The sequence below is a fragment of the Myotis davidii genome, unplaced genomic scaffold (assembly GCF_000327345.1).
Source record: "Myotis davidii unplaced genomic scaffold, ASM32734v1 scaffold130, whole genome shotgun sequence".
In the NCBI taxonomy this organism is placed as follows: Eukaryota; Metazoa; Chordata; class Mammalia; order Chiroptera; family Vespertilionidae; genus Myotis; species Myotis davidii.
This window is the reverse complement of record NW_006285040.1, coordinates 888,941-902,572: the sequence shown is the minus strand read 5'-3', so window position 1 is coordinate 902,572 and position 13,632 is coordinate 888,941.

Sequence of the window (13,632 nt, the reverse complement as noted above, 5' to 3'; positions counted from 1 at the left end):
ATTTAGTTCTGACTTATTTCACTTAGCACTGGATAATATTCCCTTGTGTGTATAAAGTCAAGAGATAACAATTGCTGGCAAGGATGTGGAAAAAGAGGAATGCTTGTGCATTGTTGGTCGGGATGCAGATACATACATGAATATATGTATATATGAAATCAGTCACATTTTCTTTAGCCAATTATCTGTCTTTAAACACTAGGTTGTTTCCATGTTTTGGCTATGGTGAATAATGCTGCAGTGAACATGGGAGTATGGATATATCTTTGAGAGAGTGACTTCATTTCCTTCAGATACATACCAAAAGTGGGATTGTTGGATCATATGGTAGTTCTATTTTTAATTTTTTGAGGAATTCCATACTGTTTTCCATAGTGGCTGTACCAATTTACATTCTTACTAGCAGTGCATAAGGTTTCCCCTTTCTCCACATCCAGTAATTGTTATCCAATTGCCAGTAATTGTTATCTCTTGTTTAGTTGATAGTAGTCATTCTAACAGGTGTGAGGCCATATGTCCTTATGGCAGTGATGGCGAACCTTTTGAGCTCGGCATGTCAGCATTTTGAAAAACCCTAACTTAACTCTGGTGCCGTGTCACATATAGACATTTTTTGATATTTTCAACCATAGTAAAACAAAGACTTATATTTTTGATATTTATTTTATATATTTAAATGCCATTTAACAAAGAAAAATCAACCAAAAAAATGAGTTCATGTGTCACCTCTGACATGCGTGTCATAGGTGCGCCATCACTGCCTTATGGTTTTGATTTGCATTTCCCTGTTGATTAGTGGTGTAGAGTATATTTTCATGTGCCTTTTGTATATTTGTATATCTTCTCTGGAAAACATGTCTATTTAAGTCCTCTTCCCATTTTTAAATATGATGATGATGATAATTTTGCCATTGAGTTGTATGAGTTCCTTATATATTTTGGATCTTGCCTTCTTATCAGATATGTAATTTGCAAATATTTTTTTCCTATACCTTAGGTTGTCTTTCATTTTATTCATGGTTTATTTTGATGTGCAGAAACTTTTTAGTTTGATGTAGTCCTTTCTCTTTATTTTTGCTTTTGTTACTTGTGCTTTTGATGTTATAGCCAAAAAACTATTTCCAAGACTACTGTCAAGGAGCTTACCTTCTACGTTTTTTTTCTAGGAGTTTTACAATTTTACATATTACATTTAAGTCTTTAATACATTTCAAGTGAATTTTTGTGAGTGGTGTAAGATAGTGGTCCATTTTCATTCTTTTGTATATGAATATTATTTTCTAAGCATCGTTTATTTAAGAGATCATCTTTTTCCCAATGAGGATTTTTGGCTCTCTTGTCAAATATTAGTTTACTGCATGTGGAAATTTATTTCTGGGCTCTAAATTCTGTTCCATTGGTCTATGTGTCAGAGTGTAGGCCAGTACCATACTGTTTTGACTGCTATAGCTTTGTAATATAGTTTGAAATGAGGAAGTGTGATGCATCCACCTTTGTTCTTTCTCAACATTGCTTTTGCTATTTTGGTGTTTTTGTGGTTCTATATGAATTTTGGAATTGTTTTTTCTATTTCTATAAAAAAATGTCATTGGATTCTTGATACGGATTACATTGAATCTATACGTGCCTTTGGGTAGTATGGACTTTTTTTTGACAATATTAATTCTTCTGATCTTTAAACATGAAATATTTTTCCATTTATTTGTGTCTACCTCATTTTCTTTCATCAGGGTCTTTAATGTTATCAGTGTCCACAGATATTTCATGTCCTTGGATTAATTTGGGCAAGACCACTGTCCATGCTCTGAGGTCAGGGGAGTTACTATTGGCTGCTGGTTGCACTCCACTGGCTGTGAACCTGCTGGCTGGGCTCCAGTTCAAGAGGGGTTGCAAGGTGGGTGCCATAGTCTGGCAGAGCTGTTGGCTATGTTCTGCTGTCAAGTAGGGCTACTAGCTGGGCTCTGGAATCACCTCTGGTTGGGCAGGATCACAGGCTGTGTTTCCTGGCACTTTAGTGTTACTGGGTGGACTCTGCACTCAGATGGGGCCAAAGGCAGAGCATTGAATTGATACACGGTCTCGGGCTATGTTGTGTGACCAGGTGGGACCACAGGCTGTGCTCTGAAGTTGGGCAGTGTCATAGCCTCGGCTTACTATTGGGTAGGCATTGGCTGTATTCCCCTGTTACACTTATGATAATGTGTGGGTGGAACTATAAAAATAGTCTCTTTCTCACTTGCCCCCCCCCACTCCTAATACCATAGACAATTCATTCATTGATCTTGCCTACATAAATTATCATGATAGTTGCATGTAATTTTCTAATTGTATTGTTCTAGATTTATTAGTCAGCATTATATAGTTAGAAAGATCTATCTGTATATTCTATGTATTTATTTATCAATCATTTCTTTATTTCCAAAATGGATTCATGGATTATTATTTTATTCAATGTGTTATAATGTGTTACAGTCCTATTTATTTTGATGCTCAAATGGTCTCTGACCTGCCAGTGGGAACTCCTTTGAGCTGGTTCCATGTGTCCTATTGACATGTCCTTAATATTTTTTCTAAGTTTTGGGTTGTTTTTAGCATTCCCTACTTTCTGGCACAAAATGTTCAGGTTCATGTTGTACCTTCCTTGCCCCAGCCTTAGAATCTGCCATGTCTTCAAGGGCACCTGATTCCTTTTAGTAGAGAATGATATTTAGAAATACAGATATGAGTGTCAGATGTGCTAACTGCTCCAGGGGTGTAATTGCTTCTGGGCTTCTGAGCCCTTTCAGTGGACAGAGCTGGGAAAATAATTTAAATGGATATGGGCATACCTTGTTTTATCTCGCTTCGCTTTGTTGTGCTTCGCAGATGTGTTTTTTACAAATTGAAGCCAAGAACCTTCACCAACAAAAATATTACGACTTGCTTCTTTGCGACACTTGCTTTAATACGGTGGTCTGGCACCTGCAATATCTCCGAGGTATCCCTGTGTTTCTTAAACCTGAGTGCTCAGTCTCATTTTAAAATCCAGCTACATTGTCCTAGCCGGTTTGGCTCAGTTGATAGAGCGTCGGCCTGTGGATCAAAGGGTCCTGAGTTTCATTCCATCAAGGGCATATACCTCGGTTGCAGGCTTTTCTCTGCCCCAACCCTGGTCAGGGCCTGTGCAGGAGGCAACCAATCCATGTGTTTCTCTCACATCATTTCTCTCGTATCATTTCTCTCTGTCTTTCCCTCTCCCTTTCACTCTCCCTAAAAATCAATGCAAAAATATCCGCTGATGAGGATTAACAACATAAAAAATAAACCCAGCTACATTGAAACTTATAAAGCCTATCTCAAGCTTGATGACATGTGTTTCCTTATTTTGTCACACTGACCTTCAAAGTAGTTGTATTTCAATGCATAGGTCTACTTCCTCATTTATTAGCATTTTATTTCCTGGGTCTCTCTTAGCCTTCCAGGATCAGTGAACCTTTTAAATCCTATCTTCAGGGTAGATTCTCAAAGACTTTCGTGGCTCCCCTGATATGTGAGTTTACACTGTTTCTTCCCTATTCATTGGTTTTCCTTTCAGAGCACACTCCAGTTGATAAATATGTAACTGATAAGTAGTATACAGATGATTATAATATTTGGGTGAAAAGTTTCGGGATTGGTGGAACTAATGATAATGGATGATATTTTCATCATTTGAATTCTTTTTCAAAAGTCTAGTGCCAGCAGACTTGTCTAATGAGTTTATCTTGTAATTTAATTTACTTCACCACCAGCCTTCTCCAGACAAATCCTGATGTGGTAAACAACCAGAAGTGGACATGTAGTTACTATTGTAGCCTCAATAGTCTAACCTGTTGCTTCCTGGGTTGGTTTAACTACATTTGAAAATATTTTAAAAACCTTGCAAAGAAGTACAGACATGTCACAGGCAATTATTTTGACTACAGGGTTAAAATGCTTTTGCAAGAAGAATGAAAGCCATTAGGGCCAAGACATTGGGGAAGCTTATGAAGTATGGTAGCAATCATCTCAGGTAGAAACTGTAGTGTAACGTTAACCCTGCTGTTTGGCTTCTGTACTTATTTGCTTGCTTAAATAATAGAAAAGTTATTTTGATTTTCTGAATTATATAAATCATTCCATTTGATTGAATACCCTATTGATTGTAATTTCAATACCCCATTGGTTGTGATCTTACTGGTTTTAGAAAGCACATTCTTCTGCACCTGGGAACCAGAACAGAACCATTATCCTAAATTGCCTCAGTGGCTACAGATAATGTGTTCAGGTTTGACTCAGTGGACAGCACAATTATCCTAAATTGCCTCAGGGCTCCAGATCACGTGTTTCCGTTAACTCAGTGGTCCCAAGACCCATGGCTCCAGGCAGTGTGTTTCTGTTGATTCAGTGATCCGGAGACCCAAAACTATAATTTAACTAACTTGCTCAATTCTGCTTCTGTAAACTGCTTTTTTGCAAACCAGTTTTCTCATTCCAAACCCTGAGATGTAATCAATACCTTTGTGATTTTTGCCTATATAAATCTGGTGTTGAGGCTAGGTAATTACTATGAGATTTGAGAGAGCAAAATGCCCCCTTGTAGTCCTGGATTTGCAATAAATGTGACTCCTTAATTCGACTTCTTGAGGTGTCCTTATGTGATTCGCGGGGTACATTACAACACTTACAGTTTTGGTTTAGCTTGAATTTTTTTCCTTGCTTTGCACATGATGAGAGAAATCTCATGCTGTGCACAAGAGCAAATTCCACGTGGGAAGTTCTTCTTGGTTCTTTTAAACCCTGGGAAGATATCTCTATTTTTATTTATTATACTTGGATCTATAGTAAGGGGGGAATCCTATAATTTATAACTGCAAATGTTCCTTCTTATTTGTCTTATACAATAAATTCATTAGCTCTGAAATATCTACTTTCACTAGTTACTTCTCTTTAGCTGCTAGCTCCAAACCATACATAGGAAATCCCATTCAAGAAATGACCAGAAAGCAAAGCCAAAGAAGTCTTGCTTCTCTTCTCGTGTTGTCCTTTCTGTTCATCCCCAGTCCGCCTTTACCAGGAAAGAATCACAGGAGCTCGATAACACAAACTAAAGATATATGAAGAGGTATGAAACTGCTATGCCTAAAGGGAGTGTAAATAAATTGATTTTATTTTTTAAGTTTGCAAATTATTATAATAACTATGATTTGATGAAGCCAAAGAACAGGACTTTGTTCAACAGGATAAAAAAATACTTTGAGTAAGTAAGTGTATCAAGAACTTGCCTTTGATATATCAAATATAAATACATAAATATATGTGTACGTATACATATATATCTCTCTTACAATTCATTGTCACAGTATATCTGAATGAGTACATAAGAGTGTTTTTTGGTGGCAGTTTAATATCAAAAACAGTTTTTTGTGTAGGAGATTAGCGACCAGAGGTTGTTTCTAAGATTCCATAGTATATTTCTAAATTATTGTATTATATAATAACATACCAGAATTTCTACCAGACTACGATCTCCTTAAGGACAGGGATCTTGTAATTCTAGTAGGTTCTCTATAAACAAATGTGATAAGTTTTCATTTGGAAAAGAAAATGTAAGGATTAAAAATAAAAGAGCTTTGCTGGTTTCTCTGAACTTGAGATGTAATGGCAGAGAATGGTTTGTTTCTGTAGAAATAAGCCTGGGAGCCCTAATCAGGCCTTCCTGGTGGCAACACGGATGACTTAGCCCAGTCTCCTGAGACAGAGATGTAGCTGAACACAATGAAAGTGGTTTATCTCAGACAAATTCAGGAACAACAGAGCCTCGTGCCAATTTTTGAAAATTAATTTCTTCCTTTGTAAAGAAAGGAATTAAACCACATCCCTTGAGCCATTTACTGGCATAGGCAGGAGGCCTACATGGAGCTGCACTCCTCTCTGGTCCCCGAGACACACACCAGGGCTCTCCCAGATACCCAGCTTCCCGCTGAGGCGGATTATGGCCCGCAGCCCAGGGCGTGTTGATGCAAAGGAAAACCCTCACGTTTCATCTTCAAAGATGAGGGTGGAATGTGAAGATAGTCAAGGGAAAGCTGCAGGTGGAAATGCAGACCCTCTGGGGAAAGAAAATCTCAAGTTTTCAGCCCAGTTACAATTAGTTTCTATCATAACTACCAGTACCACACACATTGAGCAAGGACTCTGCAAAGACTTCGAATGATTATTTAGAAATTGAAAAATCTACATCTCTGTGATTTCATCATAAGTCTAAAAGGAAAATATGTGTTACTCCTTAGTATTTATTTATTTATTTTTACCAAGGGAAACATTAAGTTGGCTTGAGGGTAAGACAAGGAAATTCTGCTTCTTGGAGACAGTAGAACAAGGAATTTTGGAATATATTAAAAGCTATTGTGGCTATATGCTATTTTTATTGCCTAGCATTTATTCCCTATCTACTGGAGAAAATACCCCCATTTCCTGTGGGAACTAGATTCCCTATCTCTGGCCAAGTGTCCAAATGGGGCTCTGTAGCATAAAGAATGTGACCCTAATTTCCCAGGATATACAATAATGTTTGTTTTAGGAAAAGGTACCTGATTTAAGTGGGCCATTCAAAGTGAATTCTTTGGGTCCTTAGTTGAGATTTCTAAAAGAGATGCTCTTTATTTTCTGCTAGACTTGAACCTGAGAATAAGGCATCACATTAGGGGACAGGCAGAGAAAGAGAGAGAGCCTGGTTATGCTGACGAAATTTGAGCCGTGGGCTCAAGTCAGATATGAATTTTTAACCTATGTGATCCAATAAGTACCTTTATTTACCAAAGTAACATGGCAACTGAATAAAAAGCAGGCTCCTATTCTCATGCTCCATTGAACACAATGAAGTGCCTACTATATATGGAAAAACTAAAAGAAAAATGATCAGGTTACTATACCTCAGAAACTAAAAAGCTCACACAAGCATATGATTGCATTAAATGTTGGTGCCAGCAAAAATGAAGCTAAAGGATCTGAAGAGTTACTGACACAAGCATTTGTGGGATATTGCTCTTGCAAAACAAGTTTAATAAAAGATAATGTTAGTTTTTAAAAATTTTGAACATGAGGAAAATATTATTTCCCACCTCTTGTCATTTATAATTCTTATGCCAAGATCCTTTGTAAAATAATTGGTCATCGTTTAATTTCCCTAAACTGTGGAAGGTTACATAATTGTCTGCAGGCAGCAAGCTCTCATGGGATAGTTTTTGGGCTCACAGCTTTACTCAGAGCACATCCTATATATGTTCCTAAGAAAGCAAAGAATGTGAAAAATGTTTTTTGAGAATAATCTAAGAATGTTGTGAGTATATTCTCACACCTGAATCAAATTAACCAGATATAGAATTCTAAATTGAGAACAAGTTCTTCTCGGAATTTTGGAGACAGTCCATTATCTTCCAGCTTTTAGTCATGTGGTTGAGAAGTGTAATGCCATTCTTATACCCAATCCTTGACGTTTGAGCAGTACTCCCACACCCACCCTTCAGCATTCATAGTGACCAAGACCACGCTTTAGTTCCTCAGGTTCCTCTGAATCTTCTTTTTGACTTGCCCTCCTCCTTTGGGCTCTGCCAATACCTCTTTTGGTCCACTTTTAGTAAAACTCCTGCTGGGTGAGCAGTTTAGTGAAAATCGACCAACCTTAATATCTGATCAAGTTCCTTATCTTTCAACTTTGGTATCTGACCACCCTTGATATCCAATTAAATTCCTTATCCCACACCCTTGATACCTTATGACCTTGGCCTACTTTCAGCAATAATCCTATAAAGCAGGTTTAGCCAGTGTCCTTCTTTACTGCTGCTGTTTCCTTTTAGTAATTTTCCATCCATTGAGCCCTATTGAGCAAGTCATTCACCAGTTCCCAGTCTATTGTCCATCTTAAGTGTTTGTTTGTTTTATAATCCTTACCTGAGGATATTTTCCCATTGATTTTTAGGGAGCGTGGAAGAGAGAGTGAAAGACAAGTGAAACATCCATGTGAGAGAAATACATCGATTGGATTGCTTGCCTCCTGCATGAGTCCTGACCAGGGCTGGGGCTGGGGAGGAACCTGCCACTGAGGTACACGCCCTTGATTGAAATTGAACCTGGGACCCTTTGGTCCTGCAGGCCAATGCTCTATCCATTGAGCCAAAATGGATAGGGATTAAGTTTTAATGAAAATGGCTGGCTTGCCATTGTCTCTTTTTTCCATTTTCTTTGTCCTTTGAGTTTATAATTTTTTTATTCCTTGAAGTTATGCTAAAACTATTTCAGAAAATAAATTTATGCAATCAAACCAAAATTTTATGTGGAAACTCCTATTTGCTATTAAAAATCACCTTATGCACACATCTATCTTCACACAGTCCACTGAGCACACTGTGGTTGACATCTATTGGATCTCTAGTATCCCAAACTCTGACCTTTGCAATGTAAGCCCATTGCAAGAGTATTTATTATTGATAGGTTAATTTTACATGTCTGAGCCTCATGCTCTCACTCACCATATTCCTGTAAAATACCTAATAGGAGGAAAGGCCAGAGAAGGTCTGTGTGTACAAGCATGTATGTATATGTGTTTATATGTGTCTGAACCAGAAATACAACATACTCCCTACTTACAAGTGGCTCATTATCTATTTGGAGAAACAAAACATACATTCTTAAATGTTTAAAACAACATGATAATTTGATAGCGATAGGATAACAATAAAGAAAAGGCACAAGGTAGAGTTATTTGCCAAATGGGAGATTAGTGTTTGTGCTCAGAAGCTGGGCAAATCTTCCTCTGACTGTGGTGAAATTGAAAACTTTCATAAGAGGATTGGAATTAAATTCTAGATTGATGTGTCAGAGACTGTCATATGTTCATGAAATCCAATTTCCTAATCCTCTTATTTCCAATCCTGGGCACAAGGCTAGACTGTATTTCTGGGTTAGGTGGGGCCATGAGATGTTGGTAGAAGTGATGTACCCCATAACCCGCTGTCCCTTAAAACTGCCCTCATGTGATGCTGTGTGTTCCCTACCTTCCCTAGGCTGTGGTCAATCTTCACACTCCCATTCCTGTCCAACTTGACAAATCGCTCTTACTCTCACAATTTACTCTCTCCTTCCCTAAGAAGACTTGTGGTTTCCTGCCACCTCCCAGCTTCCTCACCTCATTGCCCCAAGGACATGGCCTGACACAAATTGAACTGGAAGTGGTAGCAAATATTCAGTCATCCAGGAGGAAGTTAGCATGTGGGCACTCCAGGATGAAACTGGAGATGAGCATTGATTTCTATTTTGAACATTTTTCTGGATTTTGAATTCCTGAACTCCCCAACATGGTTCTAGAAAGTGTGGTTTAAGCTGACTTTGAAGTGCATCATTTGACTGAATCAGAGTTTTGTTTGCTGAACCAATATTGAGCTGTTCTCTGGGAGGAAATGTCATGCCTGCAAATCCCGTTTTTAGCACTCACCAAGTGCATGGACTGATGCAGATTTGAAACTGTAGAGACACCTTGGATTCAGGGGGTGGTTCCCTTGGTTAGACTGACCGGAGGTCGGGAACATGAGTGGCAGCTGTAAAGCAAATCTGAGCTGTGTGATGGGCATGAGCTACTTGATGAGAGAAATGTCAAAGCACAGGCAATGGCAGGCCATGCCCGACCCCCAGGCTCTACCTGCTCACTGTGTTTGGTAACGAGGACACGAGGAGAATAAATTGGTTTGGTCCTTCTATATAGCCTGCTCTATTTTAGCAAGTCAGCTGTGTATAACTCTTGATTCAATTAGTTATTTTCATATTAATTAGCTCCTGCATATTAAGTTTTCTTTCTCCTGAATCATGATAAAAATTTAGTCTGTCTTCTCAATTTATACAGTTGAGGAGAATAATATCATGGATATCGTTTTCCATCCACTGTGCACAGACTGCCTCCAATGACAGGGAAACCCAAGGGCTGCATGCAGAGTTGCAGGAAAAATAGCCAAGGATCTTTTTAATATTGCATGAGCGCATATGGGATTTTCGGCTTTAAAAGAATCAGAGTGGTCATATTGATTAGAAGGAGACATCATATAGGAATGATTTTGCCAGAATCCATTGAACTCATCTTCTGTTACCCAGGGACTGTGTTTTATTCCAGATGCTTGGAATTAATTCCACATTCAAACCTGTTTTCTAGAGAAAAACAGGTTTCTTTTTAAATTTTTAAAGGTTGAAGGTGGGGAAGTTTCTTAATTTGTTTTCTCATAGAAAACAAAATGTAGCAAGGCAGCATTATAATCCCTTTTAAGGATTTATTGAAATGTCAAACTCTGGGGAACTGAAGCTATATGAGAAAAAAATGAATATACAGCAGATTAGCATTTAGACAAGGTTCTTTTACTGTTGGACTATAGAAAATAATGATGAATAGAATTAATTTGGAATTTGGCAGGGATTTGAAAAGTGGAGGTAAAGCATGCAAATAATTGGGTAAATTTGAATCTTGTAGGAACATTTATTGGAATAAATTAAGGAACAGGATGATGAGAAAGATTCTTTTGGAGACTCTAAGTACAAAAAACAAGAATGTAAAAATTTTAGCTCTGGCTGGTGTAGCTCAGTTGGTTGGGCATCGTCCTGTGCACTGAAGGGTTGCTGGTTCTATTCCTGGTCAGGGCACTGTGGGCTCCATCCTGGTGAGAGGTCTGTAGGGGACAGCCAATTGATATTATGCTCTCACACCAATCTCTCTCTCCTCTGTCCCCTCTCTAAAAATCAATAATATATATAAATATAAATATATATAAAATTATACATAATTTTATACTTATATAATTATTTTCTGGAATTAAAAAAGGGTAGGTTTCTTTTTCTTTTAAAATCAGAAGTTTTTAATATATCAGCCCAATTGAGTACTAAAATTTATTATTAGTAATGCATTGAAAACCACAATTTGTTGGAGAGTTGTCCATATTAGAAGTAAAATTATTTTAAACCCTCTCTGACCAATTTCAGTCAAGAATAGAAAAGGAATGACTCTGCAATTAATTATTTGGAATCTTTGGATTGCTTTAGATAAAGAAAGGGTACATTATTTTTAATAGAAAGTTTTCTTCTAGATAAGGACCTATTCAGATAATTTAATTACTGTAGTTTATTGAGCATACATTGTGGATACTTCAGCTATTTTCTCTATTCTCATTTAGATCTAATTAGAACTAGATGACCTATTTAAATGCATATATGCAAAAGTACTTATATTTAATGGAGAAAGTTTAAAATAGCCCAAGTTAGGAAGCTCTTTATTTTACTGTTGAAGACTTCAAATTGTGCCATGTGACTCAATCAGAACACAAAATTAAATGGAATTAATTTCATTCATTTTCCTTTCTATGGTATGACCTTCTGGGGCATTTGGTCAAGTTCTTTCATTATGTGTCTTGAGGTTCCTGAGTCTATTATTACTTTCAGTATAGTAAGTAGTGGTTCATTTTTCTTTCCTGGTCACTCTATCGAGTAGAAGAGTCTGGAGAGAAAGAAAGTGGGGCTTTGCTGAGTATTGTCAAGCGTGAAAAGCAAAGGAACTTATGTGGGGACAGTGTATCTACAAGAGAGCAGGAATAGCCCTGGCCAGGGGGCTAGGTTGGTAGTTCCATTCCCAGTCAGGGCACAGCCCCAGGTGGAGGGTTTGGTCCCAGTCAGGGTGCATGCAGGGGAAAACCGATCCATGTTTCTCTCTCACATCAATGTTTCTCTCTTTGTCTTTTCCTTCCTCTTTCTAAAAATCAATAAAAGTTAAAAAAGAAAGAAAAAGAAAGAGAAGTAGAGCAGTCACAGAAACAAAACGACAGCTGCCCAGAATGTTGTTTAGAGGAGAAGTCAGGGTCTTAAGAATACTGCCCTATTTTTGCATTCCTTACTCTCCTCTCTTTTTTTGTGTATTTGAGTGGTTACTTCTGATGAGAATATCCTTGCTCTATTTTCAGAAAAAAAAAAAGAAAAAGAGTAGTCTGGGATCACAGGAGCCTGGACTACAGATGTGGGTGTAGTTATTGAGAGCCGTCACGTTTCACCTGACGCACTGGCCCCTATTCCTGAAGAATAAAATTGCGTAAGAGAACACACTTGACCTTCTGCATGCAGATCCTGTACGATCTTACAACCCTAAATGAGGCATGAATGATTCAGAGAACTGCTGTGTGCCTAAAGCCGAGAGGCGGTGGCAGGTGCCTCTTTCTCCTTTCCTTTTCCTCTCCCCCTGCCTCCTGGGTTCCCTGACTCACCCGCTTTCCCTCCCTTCCCTTTTCTCATTTTCCTTTCTGTCCCTTATGCACTTCTCTTCACCAACCAAATAGCTGTTTTGTGATATAGATTTGATTTAGTATAAATATTTAACGAAACCAGCCATTTATTAAGCCAGCTCTTTTCAGTGTATTTGTCATTGTGGTAATATCCAGAAGTGAATTAGAGAGAAAAAAATGAGATCCTCCAAATCCATTCATCTCATCACCTTACCTGACACTGCAGTCTATGTCTCTTGATTGGAATTACATTATTTAAGCATAATAATAGTTATTTGAATTTATAGATCCCCTAAAGACATGAGTAGAAATGAACACCTATCACACCAGAGTGCATCTCCCAGCATAAAAAAGCCTTATGAGTTAGGACATTTCAAGGCTCAATGATTTTTCCTGAGCATGTTTGAGCATGAGGTACCTATCTTTTGCATGTATATTCGATTATTTAAGTGTTGATTGTAAAATTGGGGACATATTTAATTTCCTTGAGTATATTCAGCAGCATGAAATAATTAAAAGGCTAGCAGATTTCTTTCTTTCATGATTCAAAAGAAATTGTTGCTTGAAATTATTGTTTAAGTGCTGGCTAAACCTCAGATGGTTTATCATGAATGATCTAATGCCTCACCCTCCTGTTGTTGAGCATGAAGTACTTCCCTTTGTAATGGATGTTTTGATGTTGTAATGGGATGTCTTTTGTCCATTCACAGGATCCCTATCATATTAGTGCAGCCACTTAACATTGTGTCTTTTTCTATCTGGTGTCTACATCCCCTCATATTGTGGAAGAATCTCTGTGAGTAGTCTTGGTGGAGGCAGTGTCCACCTCTCGACATGGAAATGTAAAGAGTTAGGTCCTTTCTTCCCTGACCCTGATAATACTGCATGGGAATGACCTACACTGGGCTAATTGGAGCTTCTACAAGGGTTTGCAATTTTGAATGAGTAAAGAAAAGACATCTGGGAAGTTTCTTCCCAGAAGTGGCAGCGGCAGAGTGTCTGGAAGTGGTGGCCTCCTGGCAGATTATTACACGAAACATGATCATAGTGCTCCCAGCTTCTTGTTTATTTGGAAATATTGATTTTTTAAAAAAGCCTAATCATTAATTTCCATCAGTTGTGTGAGTCGTCAATACTTTTCTAATAATTTTGTTTTTGATAAACAAAGTCAGATTTAGTATCTGTGGTAGATAGAAATACTGGCTTCAATTTTTTTTTTAATTTTTTATTACAAAGGGTATTACATATGTGTCCATTCCCCCTCCCCCGCCCTAGACAGTCCCATAGCCTCCCCTATCCCCCAGTGTCTTATGTCCATTGGTTATGCTTA